General features: G+C 40.5%; 1 protein-coding gene across 1 annotated transcript in view; it reads right to left on the bottom strand.

The window, feature by feature from the left end:
* Positions 1 to 17375, bottom strand: part of LOC135709266 (uncharacterized) — a 259608-nt gene extending 242233 nt beyond the window's left edge. The window contains exons 1-2 of the mRNA XM_065231572.1: positions 17036 to 17375; positions 15759 to 16761 (exon numbers count right to left, since the gene is read on the bottom strand). The gene's annotated coding sequence lies outside the window, so the exon portion shown is untranslated. The remainder of the gene's footprint in view (positions 1 to 15758; positions 16762 to 17035) is intronic.
* Positions 17376 to 20170: the final 2795 nt, after the last annotated feature.

Raw genomic sequence — 20170 nt, 5'->3', positions numbered from 1 at the left:
TTTTAAAAATCCTGAAATCATACAAACTTCATGTGTTTTGTTTCTCTTCTATAGCCTGTAAATACTAAACATTAAGTAGCAGTTATGAGAGATAAGTCTGATTCGCGCTGAAAATTTCTTCAATGAAGATTACAATACCCTATATTTTGACGTAGGACTACGTCTTTGATTTCTATATGGGGGTACACTTGGTGAAAACCGAAAAGGGAACATGTAACAAATTAAGAAAGATTTTGAACGTTAATAACTCAGCTGCCCCTGGTCCAATTTCAATAATTTTATCACAAATCGATCAGAAATATGGCTACGCATCGATAACAATGCTTCCAAATGTTGATTTTCAACAAGAAACTATTGAACAACTGGTAAATTTCCAGCATTGTCCAAAAGCGTCGAATTAACTAACAAATCCACCAATTACCTACATGCATATGCTGCTTCCCCAACACAGTCATCAGAGAGTCGTTAGTAAACGAAACAAGTCTATCCTCGGGTTCGTGCGAATAGGGAGGATGGAATTGCGTAATATTTTGCACACTCATCGCCATATTCAGAACCAAACGCAAATTCTTCAAACTAACCACCATCCGTCGTCTGGCTCGCCGTGGCGGTGTCTGACGTATCTCCGGTCTGATTTACGAGGTGTGCTGAAGGTGTTCCTGAAAAATGAGATCCGTGATGCTGTCACCTACATTAAACACGCCGAGCGTAAGCGGCCATGGATGTCATCTATGTTTTGAAGTGACAGAGACGCACTCTGTTTGGTTTCGGAGGTTAAATCATCACCAACTTTGGCAACAAAACGGCTCATTTCAGGGCCACCAAGCTTATTAAAGTAAAGAGTAGGAATAGAATTGATCAGCCTGTTTGTCCATATTCAGAACCAACGACCACACAAAATGCTCATGTAATCAAACTGGAAGCAGGGGACAAATTATTTTGATCAACCTTGATCAACTTTGAATCGCCATGGCCGGATATTTTCGATGGAAGAAGCAACAATCTAGCATCTAATTCGACGAAGACGGCAGGAAACATTTGTGAAGCCGAGTTATTTACGAAAGAGAGTGTCGATGAAGAGAATCGATCAATGTAGATAGGACCTATTGAAAATTGACGCGAGATTTGTTTTCTATACTGAGCTCTAATGCTACCGACGCCAGGGAGGCAACTTCCACACCTGGACCCTACCTATCGACCCATCAACTCATAAACAGGGGACCAACGGCTTCACTTCCCGAAGGAAGGCGTGATCAGAGATGTTATGCCTTAGAAAATGCCGGTGGCGCCGACTGAGATTGGACCCAGGCCTGCTGGGGTGAGAGGTAATCACGCTAACCACCGGCGCCGATATCTTTCAAGGTGATATCACGGCGAATGAGAACGACCCAAATTTGAGTTTAGTTATCTCAGAAATAAGAAATAAAGTGCAGGAACTCAGCGATGAGTAAATTTGCCTCATGTTTTCCCAGGTTTTTCCATGATTTTCCAGGGAAAAATTCCCGATTTTGAGAAAAGTTAAGATTGGACACTCTATTTTTTTAGTCTAGTGGTACTACTCCGAGACTGAATAAAATTTTCGTCAATTTCCTCATTTTCTGGCAGATTTTTTAGGTTTTCCACAGGAAACCATGAGACAAATTTACTCATCGCTGAATTGCTACACTTTTGGCGATTATGAGTGAACTAAACTCAAATTCGGGTCGTTTTTATTCGCCGTGAACGCAAAAGGAAAAGAGCCAGTGTCGCTACTTGATAGCAAACTACTCATAATGGGAGGAGTCTTTGTAGCTTTTATACCACTTGGTTGCACATCATTCTGCTTTAACCTGAAAAGATATAAAAGAGCGCTGCTGTATGGCATTAGCTGACCATCACTCTTTGCTCGACTGTTGAGCTGTTCAGTTCGTTTTCTTTTTCGCTCGAGTTCTCGCTTCGATTCGGTTTGTGCTGTCGCGTTGCGCCGTGGAAGCGTCGCCACCTTCGCGCGTTCTGGCAAGTTTACTGCAACTTGCCAACACGAAACAAATGGTGCGTAAACGTACCAATGATTCAGCAGCGGGCCCTTCAAAGAAGGTGGTAATCCAGCACAGCGCGTCGCAGGATGACGCCGGAAAACGGGTACTGCAAGCCAACCAGTTTGCGGTGCTCCCCGAAGAAAATGGCGATGGTGACGTCGTTCCCATCGCTGCAAGAGAGCGGATTCCCCCGCTTTTCACGCCGGAGAAGGATGTTGCCAAGCTGCGTGCCGAGCTGGCAAAACACAAGCTGCTGCCTCGCTTCAAGCTTTGCAGCATCGGCACCAAAATCATGTGCTCCAGCCTGGAGGAGTACAATCAAACAGGATGTTTCCTAAAGGAAAACAACGTTGATTTCTTCACGCACGATCTGCCATCGAGCAAGCCACTGAAGCTGGTATTGCGTGGATTACCGTCGTTCGAGGCGGCTGTGGTTAAATCCGAGCTGGAGCGGCTTGGGCTCAAACCTGAGGCGGTGTTCCCAATAAACCGGCGTTCCAACCACAACACCAGCTTCCGTGACCAGTTGTTCCTGGTGCACTTCACGAAGGGATCCACCAGTCTAGCGGCTCTGAGATCCAAAATCCGGGACCTGTTTCAGGTCATCATCAGTTGGGAACATTACAAATCCCAACATCGTGATGTTACGCAGTGTATGAACTGCCTCTCCTACGGCCATGGCACCAAAAACTGCCATATGAAGACTATCTGCGGCAAGTGTGCTGGAACTCACTCGACTGCGTCCTGTGAGCAAGATGATGACATCGAGCCAACGTGTGTCAACTGCGGTGGTAACCACCAAGCCTCCAATCGCGGATGTCCCAAGCGAGTGGAGTTCATCAATATCCGTCGGAAGGCTACGATCAATAACCAGCCCGGTCGCCTCCGGAATCATCGTTCGCCTCCTGCACGCACGGAAGTCCAGTACCCAGCTCTCCAGCCCCGTCGACATGTTCCGAACTTAGAACCACTTCCGCTCAACAACCAACAAGTCAAGCATGTGAGTATTCCTAACAATCGAACAGTCCAGCATCGTCTCGCTGCTGCTGCTGCCCAGCCAATGCCAGGTCCCTCCACCGCCCCTGGTTTATCATACGCTGGTGTTGTCTCAGGTGAGCCTGTCGACGATTCTCCGTTCACCTCGGAGGAACTTGTGACGCTCGTGGCCGAGGTCATCATCATCTTGCGCACCTGCAAGACTCGATCTGAACAGCTACATGCTGCCCTGTCCCTTGTCACTAAGTATGGACCGTGAAGCCATCAAGATCGTAAATTAGAACGCTTGCTCCTTGAAGAGCAAAAACATCGAGTTTGTTGAGTTTCTCAATGAACGAAACATCGACATTGCCATCATAACTGAAACCCACCTGAAGCCTGAAACAAACGTCTACCTTCCCGATTTCCGGCTCGTGAGGCTAGATCGAACCAACTCTGGAGGAGGAGGGGTGGCTATTGCAATAAGGAGAAACATCTGCTGTCGACTGATGCCCAGCTTTCAGCTGAAGATCATCGAAGCCGTAGGGGTGGAAGTTTCTACTCCTATCGGCCCCATCACCATCGTCGCGGCTTACTGCCCCAAACAAGTCAACATCAGGGACGGATCGGCAGCAGATCTGCGACGAGATATTATCAAGCTAACACGACGACGGGAAAACTTTATCATCGCTGGCGACCTGAACGCCAAACATCAAGCTTGGGGCAACAATCGGCGCAATCAAAACGGCACCATCCTGAACAACGACCTGCAGGAAGCGCAGTACAACATCTTGAGTCCGGAAACTCCCACCCGGTTGAGTCGGTCCGGTGTTCACGCTACCATCGATATATTCATCAGCAACATGGGCAACAACATCGCTCAACCTATCACCTATCAGGAACTCAGCTCGGACCACTACCCGGTGGTGACTGAGGTGGGATCCTCCGTAAATCGATTTGAAGTTTTCCGGCGCAACTATCATCGTGTTGACTGGGGTCAGTTCCAACATTGCGTCGACACCGCTGTAGACTACGATGTCCAACCGGAATCGTCCGAAGATGTTGACCGGTGTCTGCGCTCCATCGATCAAGCAATTTCCCGGGCCAGGGAGCTACATGTGCCAGTATCCAGACAGGTGAGTAACACTCTGAACCTTGACAGGCCTACTAAAGACCTCATTAGACTCCGCAACACGATCCGTAGGCAGTACCAGCGTACTGGGCTGCCTAATCTGAAGACCAATTGCAACCGTTTGAACAAAATCATCCAAGCCAGGATGGTGGATCTCAGAAATATCGATTTTGCAAACAAGATTCGCTCTCTCCCAGATTGTGCTAAGCCATTCTGGAAAATGGCAAAGGTTTTGAAAAATAAGCAGAGGCCCATTCCTCCCCTTTCCTCTCCTAACCAAAATTCGGACCCATCTTTACTAATAACCCCATTTGAAAAGGCCAATGCTCTTGGACAACACTTTGTAAATTCACATAACCTTGGCCACGCCATGGTGAGTCCCCACGAGCCTGCAGTATCACAGGCAATGGCTAGTGTCGCTGCCACCCCCGTAGTTGTCCCTGACGAAAGTAGAATATCGGCTGATGAGGTGATAGCAGCGATTAAATCAACAAAGAACATGAAGGCCGCTGGTGTCGATGGAGTGGTCAACCTCGAGCTGAAAAACTTGAGTGTTGACTTCTTCAAGCACCTTGCAGTGGTCTTCAACAAGTGTTTAATGCTTGGCTACTTCCCTGCATGCTGGAAGTTAGCCAAAGTTATTCCAATTCACAAACCTGGCAAAGACCCTACCAGTGCCAAAAGCTATCGCCCCATCAGCCTCTTGTCCTCCATCTCGAAGCTATTCGAAAAATTGATACTCAGCCGTCTGCTGGTGTTTTCAAATGATAATAACATCTTTCTCAAAGAGCAATTCGGGTTTAGGAAAGGCCACTCTACCATCCACCAACTCGCACGGGTTACTAACATCATCAAGCGGAACAAGTCCGTTTCCAATACATCTGCCATGGCATTGTTGGACGTCGAGAAAGCGTTCGACAATGTCTGGCATGATGGTCTAGTGTACAAGCTGCATCGATACAACTTTCCGAACTACCTCGTGAAGATCATCAAAAACTACTTGTCGGGCAGATCATTCCAGGTCTACTTGAACAATGTCCCCTCTGATACGTTCAACGTTGATGCAGGGGTCCCTCAGGGTAGCCTGCTTGGGCCTATCCTATTCAACATTTTCACGTCAGACGTTCCTCCCCTGCCGGGTGGTGGTATCCTGTCAATGTTCGCAGATGACACCTCCATCATCTATAAGGGTCGAGTGATCCGTGCTCTGGCGAGTAAACTACAATCAGGCCTGGATGTTTTGTCCGACTATTTTAAGAGCTGGAAGATTTGTATCAATGCAGCTAAAACACAAACCATTCTGTTTCCACATTCGTATTCACCTCGGCTTGTTCCGCCTGCTAACGTCAAGATCCATCTTGATAGCACTCCCATTGAATGGTCGAGTGAAGTAGTCTACCTTGGTCTCACCCTCGATAGCAAATTGCTATTCCGATCCCATGTGGACAAGACATCCACCAAGTGTAACATCTTGATCAGGTCGCTCTACCCTCTGATAAACAGGAAGTCCACCCTGTCCCTCAAAAACAAGCTTGCTGTCCACAAGCAAATCATTCTGCCGGCTATTGAGTATGGTATGCCAATCTGGGAGAGTTGTGCAAAGTGCCACCACTTAAAGCTTCAGAGGATCCAAAACAAGATCCTCAGAATGATCCTTAACAGTCCACCGCGAACTCGTAATTCTGAGATTCACCACCTGGCCGGTCTTCAAACACTCGAGGAGCGAAAGACTTCCACGCTGGAAAGGTTCAGAGTCGCCTGTCTGCGATCAAACCACCAGATCATTCGTGATTTGGCAACCTAGTTTAAGTAGCTAGGTGCTCAAGTAGGTAGGTTATCAAATTTTTAAATTCAAACCAAAACAATCCCACAAAGGGTATCCTGTAAATTAGCGCTAAACGCAATCATCACATTAGAATAACCAATTAACTAGAACAAAGATGAAGAGCCAAAGGCTAACCAATTGAAATGTTAAATCAAATGTTGAAACATAAAACCCAGAAAATAAACGTAAATTTTACTACTAATACTATGGCATTAGCTCATTTTCGCTTCGGACGGCGTGGTGAACAGCAATAGCAGCAGTAGGAAGGTGGTGGCTAGTCCACTCCTTCACACCTAACAAGTAACAATTGACTGGTCGTGACAAAGGAGGAAAAGGTCTGGTAAAGGAGGCGCCAAGCGTCATCGCAACGTTCTTCGAGATAACCGCCATCGGTCGTCTGGCTCGCCGTGGTGGTGTCAAACGTATCTCCGCTCTGATCTACGAGGTGTGCTGAACGTGTTCATGGAAAATTAGGTCCGTGATGCTGTCACCATGGATGTCCTCTTCAATAAAACGACCCTTTTCAGGGCCATCAAGCTTACATCAGTAAAGAGTTGAAATAGAATTTATCTGTCCATATTCAGAACCACAAGCCCCCAACGACCACGCTAAATGCTCTCCAGAGTTGTAATCTTGTATCCAAACTTGGAAGCAGAGGTGCAAGTGATTTTAATTGATTCTCTTAATCAACTTTCTCTTTGAAAATATAAAATTACTACAAATTTGATACGCCTACAATTCAAAAACGGAAAGAGTTGAGATAATAGATAATTGATCAATTAAAAGAACTAAATGCTCTTCACATTAATTCCGTCCACTAGCGGTCCTACGTCAAGCTTCCGTTCGTGCCCCTAGGCACAGACCATTCTACTTTTTTTAAACAAGTGAGTGTTGCGATCATTCGCGAAACTAGTATTGTCTGTTTCATTGGAGACAAAATGCACTGAAAACATTGCAAAAATTGTGCCATACGAAATTGGAAAAATACGATTTGGGTTTGATGCTCTGATTGAATTCAAGTTGCCTAAAAGGAAAAAATGATTATATATCGTTTTTAATAAATATAAAAATAAATGTTAAATACATTCCCTTTATATGAAAAATATGTACATTTTTTCAAAAATCTGTAATCTGTAATCAAAATATTGAAAATAATAATAATCTTTTGATTACAGATAAATGTGTATATGTGGCATCACTGCATACAACATAAACAAAGGGATTATCCTTCACCGCCACAATGGCATTACTCTATGGGAATTCAACTTTTTGTTTCATCATGTGTGGATGTCAAACAACAAGCAAGAATGCTATAAGATAAGAGTGAATTTATTATATTCGTGGTGAAATGAAATAATCCAAGCAAATTGAAACCGATTGATGGGGGTTAATTTTCTTATATAATCAAATGTCAATAAAAATACATTGCTGTCTTCTATTTTATTTTGCTTTTGAATATAATGCGCCTACAGATATATATATTTTTTTTATCAAAGTGGTTCGATGTAGGCTTTCCATATGAATAAACAAAAGTTTACTTTCCTGTGTTTCTCTATTCTTGTGTTCTTGTGTATTCTTCTGACATGCAAGACTTCTGAAATGAAACTGGAATACCCCTCACCATCCCTCTCCAACGGTTGAATTTGGTAAAGAGAGATTATCAAACCGATTTGTACCTTCCTAAAGTTATCCGTGCTAATTTTCTACTCTCCATATGCAATTTTCACACTGCCGTACTTTAACGGAACTATCAACTCTATACTTTCATCTCCTCATCGTATAAAAAATATGACTGTAGTCTGTTATTTGAAATTAGCATCTTTAACTATGAAAATACTCAATAATAAAATGCAGTAATCAATCATCGCAATATCTTGATGAAATTGTTCATCGATTTTTATTTCCGGCCTGAGGAATAGGCCAAAAACTTTGAAAGCATTATGAATTCTATCCGCAAATCAAATTGATTATATTCGCCGGTGAGTAGCAGTTATAAAAATATATTTATAATGTGCTTCTAGAACGAATAAATTAAAGGGATTATCTTTTGTTACACCCGTCCGTATCATTAACGTTATTCCTCACCAAACTTGAAACCTCAAGAGGCAGATGAGTTCATACATTTGTATGTTCTATTATTTAGTTACACAGTTATGGGCATAGTGACAATGACAACACGAATGCCATGAAGAACTCTGAAAAATGTAGTGATCATATAAGTGAAGTGATTGTTAGTCAGAATTTTCTAGAATATCAGCTGGAATTGAGCTCTGATGATTTTTGCGCATAAGTAATGGTCGCAGATCCGTTGTAGCAAGATATTGAAAATTTAGTCAAATTGAATAATATATAGCTTAAATGCATTTAAAGCCTTCGAAATACGTACAAAGTACACCGTTGTACCATAGAGGTAACTCTAAGACCAGAAGGTCCCGAAGAAACGTGCTCAACTTTTTGGCTCAGCTCTGGTACTCTCTTCGGTCCCAAGCTAATCGATTCACCCCTCGAAACATAGCAAAAACCAATAACCCCTCATTTTATCTGTCAAACTTTCATAGCGAATCAAATCAAACATTGCGTAGTACTAGAATTTCGACTAGAATGGGATACGTTAATCGATTTGCTTGGGACCAATAGGCTAGTCAAGTAGTGAGCCAATTTAAAATCGTTAGTTGAAAATCGCCAACTTCGCATATGAAGTAACATAAAAACACTTTGAATGTGACAAATCAAGGCGGGAGTAGCCGTCAACAATGCTGATGATTGTACAGCACGCAACACCTACCTACTATAAAGGTAACTCTAAGACTAGAGGGTCCCGAAGAAACGTGCTCAACTTTTTGGCTCAGCTCTGGTACTCTCTTCGGTCCCAAGCTAATCGATGCACCCCTCGAAACATAGGAAAATCCACGAGCCCCTCATTTTATCTGTCAAACTTTCATAGCGTATCAAAACAAACATAGTGTAGTACTAGAGTTTTTCTTTTGTCACCCCCCTCGGTTTGAAATAAATTTATCGAACACAATCGTTCGATTAGAAAGTGATATCGTTGATCGTGTGAAAGCTGATAAATGTAGAAGAGCAAGAGAACTTTTTGGCGGAACAGCGTCGTGGACTGAGAAAAAACTGGAGGAGTTTGTATTGTTGTCTGCAGGTAGTTTATTTGGTATTGAATGTAACCAACTTTTATTAATCACTTTGTCTTAAATTTCAGATGATGAAGATGTGGATAAAGAAGGCAAAAAAGATGCCTTAGATGGAGTTCAAATCACAAACGAAGTGACAGACGGAGCGGCTCGAAAACTTTGGTGACTAACCTGCTATTGCAATTTTTCAGTGTACCACATGGCAACACTACTACTGGATTGAACTAGCATTTTCACCGAATGTACTAGAATGTTTTGGTTCTATCTCTTTCACTATACTCAAAACTGAAATGCATAAAAAAATGACAAAATGATACGCACTCTTTGCACACTGTCAAAGAATCATTGTACACAAAATCAACTTTGTGCAAAACCAAAACAAAAATACTATCCCATCTGGTGGATGATGGCACAAGCTTCTAAGAAAATTCTACTACAGCGAACCACATTATTTTAATTTATTTCTTCGCCAGTTAGTCGTCTGTCACTTCGTTTGTGGTTCAAATGCTAATTAACGATGGTCATGAGATCGATGAGGTGGTGAGGTGGCGATTGAGAGTGAACAACTGGCATCGAATCAAGGGAAATTCGACAACTTTTGGAAAGCCACAGAAGCCGTTATTTCAGAAAACGACCTGGCAGTCGCTCAGGAAAGACGGCAGGGTACAACAAGATGGATTTCTCCTCTGTGTGTTTCCCTACGTGATTTGAAGCAGAAATGCGCAGAAAAGATGGAGCAACTTTTCCCAGGATGTCCGAATAATAACGTACCTTCACCGAATATTTTCGCCAGCAATTCACGCACTCTTACCGTAGAGCGGTACTATAGTCGCTTTGATATAAAATATGGACCTCAAGTGCGTACGCTCCGTAATTCGCATCCTGATCAACATTATGGAGCAAAGCAGTAGGTAAAATTTACATTTGCTTCATGTTATAAAACGGTATTAAATGTTTATTTTTCTAACTTCATTTCAGGTCGCTTTCAAGCATCCAGTCGAGTGTTCTTTCTGGACAATAAAGCAGCGATTCCGGTGGGGTTTGAAGGTGCTCCAGTCAGTGCTACACGGAGGCAGCGACCTGTTCTTCAGGTGGGATTGGACAGCAGAAGATTGAACGCCTTAGACCATGACAACATATCACAACATCTGACTCCTTCCGTATCCATCAAACTGGTTCCTCCTTCGGATCTGTCCAATGCTTGGTATGCTGGAGAGCCGTGTATCATTCTCAAAGATGCCATTTTTGAACACTCCACAGCGTTCAGACACGCTTCAGAACTTCTTTCTCCATCTACAGAAGATGATCTAGAAAGACCTATGTTGTTTATCGGATCGGATGGAGGACCTGACCACAATCTGACCTCAATCATGGTGATGCTGAGTTACATTGCGTTATTTTTTTTAGCTCAATCTGGATTTCCTATGTGCAGTGCGTACGCCACCAAATTTTTCGTTCATAAATCCAGCAGAGCGGTTCATGGCAACAGCTAGCATAGCTTTGATCGAAGTTCCGTTGTCAATGAATCATCTGGGCGAAAATGAAAAATTCGTAAAAAATCTACTGTCCAAAAAGCAGTGGCGTGAAGATCAGGACAAAAACCCCAAAATCGATTATCCTCGCCTGGCCCTAGCCGGGACCGAAGATGCTCGAAAGCACTTGAAATCCAGATTTGAATCACTGCGCTACAAAGGAGAAAAGGTAGTCGTGTTTCCTGCTGCGACCGAAGCAGAAATAAGTTTGATTAAAGCAAAGATCACAGACAAGTGGCCTGAGATAAATTTGAATAAAATTTTAAAAGCAGAAGCCATGAATTTGCCATCCTTTGAAGATTTTTTTCGGGAAACATGATAAAGCGACATATTATATTTTTCAGGTAGGACTTACAAAACGTTTAAAGTGTATGTGTATTGGGAGGAAAACGGCTTCGGCCCTCCGAGTCCCTATTCTAAGCATGGGGTAAATACTAGGGTAAATATTATCTCACAACGCTCATTTTGCAGTATGATGCTGCTCATCATAGAGTGTCCTTGGAATAAGTTCTCGGGGGCTTTGAAGCCGTTCTCCACTAAAAGCAGAACAATTAAATCTGAGAATAACTCTAGGATATCTTCCAAGGAAATCGGAAAATAAATTCAGGAGAGTTTGCCAAACAAATTATGAGAAGAACTCTAAGAAATTTGTGATGAGAAATGCCAATGAATTCTTAGGAGACTTTCAATGTGAGTAGAATTCCAAGGGAAGGAGTGAGATTCAAAAGGGTGTCTTATTGTGGGGAATTTCAAGGTAATTCCGAGGAAAACTAAAAGAAAATTGAATTCGGAGGATAGAGGATAGTTAATGTTAATGAAACTGCCTTGAAGTTCTTTTGATGTCTAAGAAACTAGCCTGATGCTCACAATACTAATCATCAAATTCTTAAACTTCCCTGAACTTAATAGGACTTCCTGAAGTTTCCTTAATTTTTCTAACGATCATGAATCTCTTCTAAAAGTTTAACAATTCGCTGAATTTCTCTAAACTTCTTTAAATTTTATGTGCCTTCTCTTATGTAAACGGAACTGCTCTGTTCTTTTCTGAAATTCTCAAAACTTCTCTTAAGTTTTTGCAGTTCTCATGTTGTTGTACTGCGCTGAATTGAATTGAACCGTCCTTAAATTTTTTAAGCTTCCGTCAACTTCTGAACTTATGCGAAGACCTTATTTAACTTTTAATGTTCCTGAAGTTATCTGAAAATCTGGGAACTGCTATAAATTTTCCACTATTTTTTTGGAACTAATGGAACTAGCCTCCCCCTGAAATTCCTCCAATTTTCAGAGCTTACTAAACTTACTTCTTTCAAATGCTCCCGCATTATGCTAATATTGAAAATTCCTGAAATTCCTGATTCCTGCCCCTTAAGGTCCATAGATTTCTATGAAGTTCTCGAAATGCTTCTGAAGGCCATTGTCCTTCTGTGAAGTTTTCGAAGTTTTTCTAAATTTTTTTCAACTTTTGTCCTCCCGCAATTTTTATGAAATTAGAGCGAAATAATAGTTTTATGATTTTCATTCAAGTTCTCATGATTTTTCTGAAGTTCATAAAACTTCCATTAAATTATCAACACTAATTTATAACTTCTTCAATAGTCCGTGACAGCCCTGAATTGATCAGTATATTTTAAGAACCCGCAACTTTACTGAAATTAATTGATTTGCCTTGAAGTTTCAACAATTTTCCTTCACTATTCTAACCATTATGAACGCTCAGTTATTTTCCCTGAACTTATCTATGCTTACCTGAAGTTCTCATAATATGTTTGATAATCCGGAAAATTTTCTGATACGTAACTATTCAAAATTCCCTGACGTTTTTGAATCAATCATAGAATTCTTGGAATACCCCATAAATCCACGTAATTCCTTGTAAGTCGCTGCAAATTTGCTTAAGTTAATGGGATTATTTTGAAGCTATCTGATCGTCCTCGAAGTACTCGGAATTTCGCAGAATATCATGAAACTATCTAAATTCTAAGTTCTCTGGAATTTCTTGAAGATATTTATCGCAGCTTGCTAAACGTTCTAGCATTTAATTTAATTTATGAACTTCGTTGATATTCTCTAATCAACTTAGCAAAATTTTCGCATTTCTGAAAGTTCTTGAAAACTCCATGATATAACACCCTTTAAATACTCTCAGGTTTTCCGGATGTTCATATAATTTTCATCACGTTCCAGAAATTCTATCGGATTTTTGCAGAAGCTTCCGGAACTTCTTTAAGATTTCTACAATTTCCTTGAAATTATTTGAACCGCCCTTTGATTCTCTGATCTGTCTTGATGTTCCCGAAACTTCCCTAAAGCTCTCAATTAAAATTTCCCTGAACTTCTTTGGACTTCTGTGAAATTCCTGAAATATTTCTGAAGTTTTCATGAATTCTTTGATGGTCTCTGTACTTCCCTTTTCTCGGAACATCTTAAAGGTTCTCAAATTTTTAAACTGCTCCAAAAAGTCTAGCATCATAGTTGAGGAAGTGGGAAGGTTACATCTCAAAATCAAACGCATTATTTTATTCTGCAAGCGACAAAGAATTCCATACTTCTTGACAATTTTCTTGATGACATTATCAATGTGAGAGTTGAACTTTAGTTTGTCATCATTAATCACGCCAAGATATTTAATCTCCCGAACGCGATCAATAGTCTCATCATCGATTGCAACAGAGACGTTCGCATTTAATCGATTTCGCTAAAGTACCATAAATTTAGTTTTACTTGTATTCAATTTCAACTGCTTATACTTCAACCATCTACTTAGAGAACTCAAATATTCATTCAAGTGCAAAACGGCATCATCTCAACCCTTAGCAGCAAAGAATAACACAGTATCATCTGCAAAAAGATTAATGTCGCAAAATCGTTAAACACGTCGCAAGTCATTAATATACATAATAAATAACAGGGCCCCTAACACACTTCGCTGGGGCACTCCAAGGTTATTCCCCACGGGACTGGAAGCAGAATCATTAAAAACAATCCGTTAAGTTCTGTCAGACAAATACTTTCAAACCATTTATATGCAGTACTCGTAATTCCAAAGCGCTTGATTGTACTTAACAATTAGAGTCTAGAAATTGTTTCAAAAGCGCGTTTCAAATCCAAAAAAAAAAGGAACAGTCGTATCTTTACGCTCCAAGTTGTCTTTCCACTTTGCTAACACCAAGTTCAACGCAGTTTCACAAGAATGACCTTCCCGATATCCTGATTTTTCTGGTATCAACAAAGAGTTGCTATTTAAATACTCCAACAGCTGGCCTTTAACAACAAGTTCTAAGATTTTCTCTAATGTGTGCAACATGTTGATAGGACAAAACTCTTCGGCTTTAATCGTAACTTTTTGAATAGGAACCACTGAGAGTTCCTTCCAAATTTGTGGAGCATGTCCAGTTAATTAATAAAGTCTAGCAAGATGTGGCCAAAAGCAATCTTGAATAACTCTAGCATTAACATTGTCTACTCCAGTCGATTTTCCTAATGAAAAACAAATAACTCTAAGTTCATCTAATGTCATTAGGTGAAAAACTTCAAATCTACAACTTCTATTAACTGGCTGTTTTATTTCGTCAGATTCATCGACCAATTCAATAAATTTATTAATCAATGAAACACTGTCTACAAAATAATAATTAAACTTAGTACCATTAAAAGTTATGGACTGCGGTTTCCAATTACTCGGTTTTAATAAAGATTTCAAAATGTTCCATAGCTCTTTGCTGTTGTTTTGATGCTGATCAATCTTTCTCTGGACGTATTCACAACGAGTTTTCTTTATCAATTGTGAATACTTATTACGTGCGAATGTTTACCTATTCCAATGATTGTCATTATTTGATCTATAAAAATGTTTTGTACCATTTGTCCCTTTTCCGTTTAAGACGCAAAAGATCCAAATTGTACCAGCTGTTCGAGTTTTTCAAAGAAACAAACTTTTGCTCAACTAGTTAATTAGTACACGTTTTCAAAGCGTTATTAAGAACAGCTGTAGATTCATCTAAGCTACTGGCCGCGAATGGAAAATACAGGCTTCTCTCAACAATATTCGATACTTCAATTTTACAAAATTGTCGTTATAGTTAACATGGTCTAAGACATCAATCACTAAGGTCTCATGATCGGTTATTTTCAAATCAGTATCCGTTACTGAACAAATGGCATCACATTTCGAATAAACGTGGTCAATTAAAGTTCTACTGTGCCTGGAAATACGCGTATACTCATTTACCGTTTGCTTTAAATTAAAAAACTTAGCTAAACGCTTCAAATGATTCGAATTATAGTTATCACGCCAAATAATATTAAAATCACCAGCCAATATATTTAATTTACTAGAATCAAGGAATGTCTCGAGCCATTTCTCTAAAACTCCAACAAAACGCTGGTCACTAGAACTGGGAGAATGATACAAAACACCATAATTACCCATCTTCATGCCACGCACAACTGCAATTCCCAAGAACCAGTTGCCATCAATAACTTCGTTGGTACAAAGGTTGAATTGAACTGATTCTTTGACATAAATAGCAACACCGCCAGAGTGTCTAGAATATGATAAACAAGGAGCAACAATATATCCCGGAATACTATACTGATCAATTTTTTAAATATTTGAAACCGCGGATTTCTTTTGAGAAATCGCGGATTTCGCGGATCAAATTTTGAAAATCTTGTTACAACTCTGCTGTTTGGGGGTGTGGGTGGAACTTGCATCAAATCTTCTATTGATTTCTTTCCACTTTCTCACTCCATTTAAAATTCTGAAAATTTTCTTAATGTTGACATTTTAGGCTTAGAAAGTGGTCTGAGTGAGTCCCAAGAATTCCATGGAAATTTTGAAAATCTCCCTTTCCTAAAATATCCACAGTTATTTTTAATACCAAGTATAGCAAACCACCTGTTGAGGCCCTCAACTTGAGGGTTCATAGATCATCAGGTGAATGTTTGGGACAGCTCTAATTTGAACTTTGGAACTTTGATTCTTCAAAATACTTCAATTCAAGTATGTCCTGAAAATAACTTCAAACAGAGAGAGAAATCCCAGCCATCCACAAAACCGAAAAATTAAATGTCCCCATCGCCACTAGCTTCCACATTTCCGTATGTAAAATGACTAACGTTTTTACTCACATATTTTTGTCACAACTCTCCAACTTCTTTCCTCAGCGTAACCGTGTCAATCTGCGCTCATGTCAGCACACCAGCAACAATAAACGATTATGTCTTCTCCAGTTTCCCCATCCCGCACTAAATCGCCATATTCACTGAACTAGGCAACGGGAACAAAAATAGCGCACAATCTCCTTTCAACATCGGGATGACTTTCACGTAATAGCTTATAACCTTTCTTCCTTCAGGCCGATAAAAAAAAATAAGCTTACCACTTCTACCGTATATCTATATCACTCAGCACGTTTCAGCTTGCTTTCGTTTCCCGCCATCAAACGCACAATTTCATCAAAATCATCATCGACATTCACTTGGCAGAGAGCAGGCGGCAGCAGCATCAGCAAACTTCACGGCTGACTGGGCTCCAAACAGCCTAGGCGTAAAGCTCCGCTTTTTTTTCGACGCTTTGTGCTAGGATTGCCTAATTTCACTAATCGCTTTCGCACATCATTAATCACATTAATGGAAAATCGCTTTCCCGGGTGCTGAACCGAACTGCACTATCTTCCTCCCGCCCAATTGTTGTTGGGCTTTTCTCCCGGCATGAATACCATGTTTAACGTGTGACGAAGCAGTATATATTTAGGCGCTTTTGTTTTGCGGATTTCTTTACGCCTGAATCACTTCACTTTGTTTTCTTTTTGTCGATCGGGGGAAACAAAAATCTCTGAACCCACAGCCCGTTGTAGTCGGATGGGATGATGCGAAATTTGTATTCCAAACAAAATCATCTATTCACTCGTTGTATTTTTCTTCTTCCGTTTCCACTGTGTTCGAATCTACTCGGGACTGCAAAAGCACCCAACATGAACGAAGAAATTTGTTACAAATTTATTACATTATGATTTATGGCATACTTTCGGGCGGGGTGAAACACACAAAAGCGTCGTTGTTTTTCCTGGCCCTTCGGGGCCGAAGCCAGTCGCCAAACAAACACACAATGGTCCAATGGTTAGTCCTGGAGCTGGAGGCGAAAAAAAAAGGTAAATTGTATTCTCACCCGTTTTCTTTTAAGTGTGGTAATTTTTCATCTCAGTTGAAAGTTTGCTGCATTAAATCGCATGACGATAGTCGATTTTTGTGCGAAAAATCGCAACACTTTCTCGAAACATTCAGATGAAAACAAAGCATATTTCAACGGATGAAAGAACGAAAAAATCCCACTAGTGAACCATCCGAATGCAGACACGAAACTAGTCGGATTCCATCGGAGCACGTCTGTTTTTGTAACAACGAACCGAACGACGGTGTATCCTTGTTGGGTGCCGAACGGAAGCTGGCAGCAGTCACCACCCACCCTCGCGCCTGAATGTCGCCTTCACCCGTACCAGCAACAACAACCCCAATAATTGCTAGTTAAGTAGTTACACACTTCTACACCACCACAGAACCGTATCATGGACGTGAGGATGCAACGCGACACCACTACTACCAAGGCGAGCCATCATCACTGCTCTCGTACAACCGTCATCGATGTCATCGCTGATGGGGCTCTCTACTACAACAACGTGGCGCCATGTGCTTCTCCGAAAGCCATGTCCGAACTGTATTTCATCATTTCAACACGAATTCACGAAAAGCTGCCTAACCGTGCGCGGATGGGAGCGGACCATACCGAACCGAAGTGGTGCCGCGTCCGAAACAAACTGAACAAGCCCCGCGATGTATGCAACAGCCCAACCGTTTGCGAAGGTTGACCAGTCTCGGCTCCGTCGGGATGGTGTCGGAGTGAATGGGGAGCGCATGCGTCGTACCCAACAATGCAAACTGTCAGCAACACAGGTGATGTTGTGTCGGAGTTGAGGTGGTAAGTGTATAGTGCTGGTCGGGGGGGAAGGTTTGATTCCAACATTTGGTGGTGTTTTACATTAAAAGGCAGTAAGGGAGAACAGCCCATGCACCCCTGGGGTAAAATGCTCACATGCAGAAAAACAACGCGATAAATTTTCCTCCAATGCTTTTCCCGACTTTCGACGGAATGTGTTTAAATTTCAACTGGAAGTTTGACAAGTAATTCCTGGTCAAGAAATCATGCATACGCTCACTAGTTTGTTTAAAAATTGATATTTTGTGCGAAAGATGTGATAGTTGTTAAGACCGACCACAAATTAAGCTTCTAACAGTATATATCACAAATGAAATACCTAACGAAAAATCACATTGATTTCCACCTCACGTCTCTATGTTCTCAATTTAGTTTATTTTTTATTTTTTAATTATAGTCGCTCTTGGGTCATTTGTGACTTGTCCGCGGATGATATTTAAACTTGTGACTTTGGCGTGAGGGATATGGATGCTAATACTACGCCAGGGTCGCCCCCGATTTACAGGTTATGTTTAACTTCTTTCAAGCGGTTCATTTCACCCCAATATTGTGGTGCGTCTTGTCCATTAATGTCGTGCGTCTTACCCCAATGTTGTGGAGCATATTGTACCAGGCATCAGACACTTTGCCCCACTGTCATTTTAGAATCGAATTAAAAAACTACAAGGGACAGCCCTATGGGGTTGTACGCAATGGTGACGTAGGATTACGTGGTCTTATATAATAAATCTTGTTTGTTAACTGCAGCAGGAGCTTGTATTTTGTGTAGGAATAGGAATTTGAGCGGGGTTCACGCTGTTTACACTCTTTAGTATGACGCGTTTGACATAGATGGACCACAGCGACTCACGAAGAGCTACTGATTCCGATCAATAGCGGTGCGGCTTTTTCCTCCTTCTATGAACTACGAAAGCACTGCTGATGCTGCTGCACCACCACCACACACGGTGATTGGAACTGAATCCGTTCAGCGGTTGAGGCCAACCTGAATCTTACCAAACACCGTTTGGTAAAACCGGATGGAATTCAACTTTGAAATCTGTTTTAGGGAAATCAAGTTTCGCAGGCAATCGGTGAAAATTTTAATTTTCATTCGTTTTGAAAAATGATAAAGTCTTAAATTAATTTTATCACCAATCGATCAGAAATATTTCTACGCATCTACGCATTAAAGATGCGTAGAAATATTTCTGATCGGTTGGTGATAAAATTATTGTAATTGGTCCAGGGGCAGCTGAGTTATAAATGTTCAAAATCTTTCATTATTTTGTTACACGTTCCATTTTTGGTTTTCACAAAGTGTACACCCATTTAGAAATCACAGACGTAGTCTTACGTAAAAATGTTCAAAATATCATTGTTTTGAAGTTTGAAAACGCTTGATTTTCGTAGAAAACACGTAAAAAATTTGTATGGACAATTGTCTACGCAGGAGGGGGGGGGGGGTCAATAAAAAAAACTGTCTACGTAGTTTATGAACAGCCCCTTACAAGTATTTATTATATTTTGAAAAACATGCTGTTGTTATTATAATGAAAATGCTTGTATTGTGTTACTATTATTATTATAATTATTGATTCAAACCAAGCATATCCCGTTTAGAAGGCCATAACAAAATTATAACACAATTATATCAATGGTTGATATTTATATCAACGTGTGTTATATTTTGATATATTAGTGAAAAGTGGTTTGTGCGATGTTTGTCATCATATCAGAATTATAACAAAGGCAGTTATAATTACTATCAATACATAAAATATGTATTAATGATTCAAAAATATAAGTTTATCCACTATTTTCTGTTTCTAAGTGACGATAATTAAAGGCATCTCTAATCTAATCTAATCTAATCTAATACAAACGCAGCCAGTACGAGAAAGCATCCTGGAAAATGATTAGGTTAGATGAGGTCTAATCATTTTTCTTGTCTAATTGATGTTTACAGCATATCTGAGATATGATATAAACATCAATACGGCCAGGTCTACTGCGTTGTATTTGCCGCAAAGATGATTCTTGGAAATTATTTTATTTTTATTTATTTATTCTTGTTTCATCTGACTTTTTTCAGTCTTAATGAAATCTAGGATGGGGAAAAGCCTCTTTGAGTAAACCATTCACTTGGCTTAAAGAGGCGTAAAAACCCCATGTCTTTTCATACATATAACAATAAATAAAATTGCAAATAGTCAATACACAGAATACGTTGAATACAAATGAATATAAATGACAAACATATTAAATGCTAAGTCAATAATCTAAAATAATTAAAGACAACAATCTGCAAATGCGTCGCAGCTCACGCGTCGGAGGGTTGAAAACTCGGTGTAGTGTTGTAGAAAGACCATGTAATAAAAAAAACAGCAGGTAGGGTAGAGCGCTACTTCGTCGTAATTGCCCATTTCCGTTCTATCAATCAGAAAAAATCAATAATATCAATGATATCACCGTGGACAAATCAATAATAGGAGTGTTCCGATGCGTTAGTTCATTAGCTACAACATAAATCCTGTTAGAGCGCATTGTATGAATATTTACGCCCATT

This window comes from Ochlerotatus camptorhynchus, unplaced genomic scaffold (assembly GCF_037179485.1).
Source record: "Ochlerotatus camptorhynchus isolate MF236.1 unplaced genomic scaffold, CSIRO-AGI_Acam_v1.1 ptg000357l, whole genome shotgun sequence".
NCBI classification, from domain to species: domain Eukaryota; kingdom Metazoa; phylum Arthropoda; class Insecta; order Diptera; family Culicidae; genus Ochlerotatus; species Ochlerotatus camptorhynchus.
Note: the sequence above shows the minus strand (reverse complement) of the source record. Positions and strands in the feature narration are given on the sequence as shown.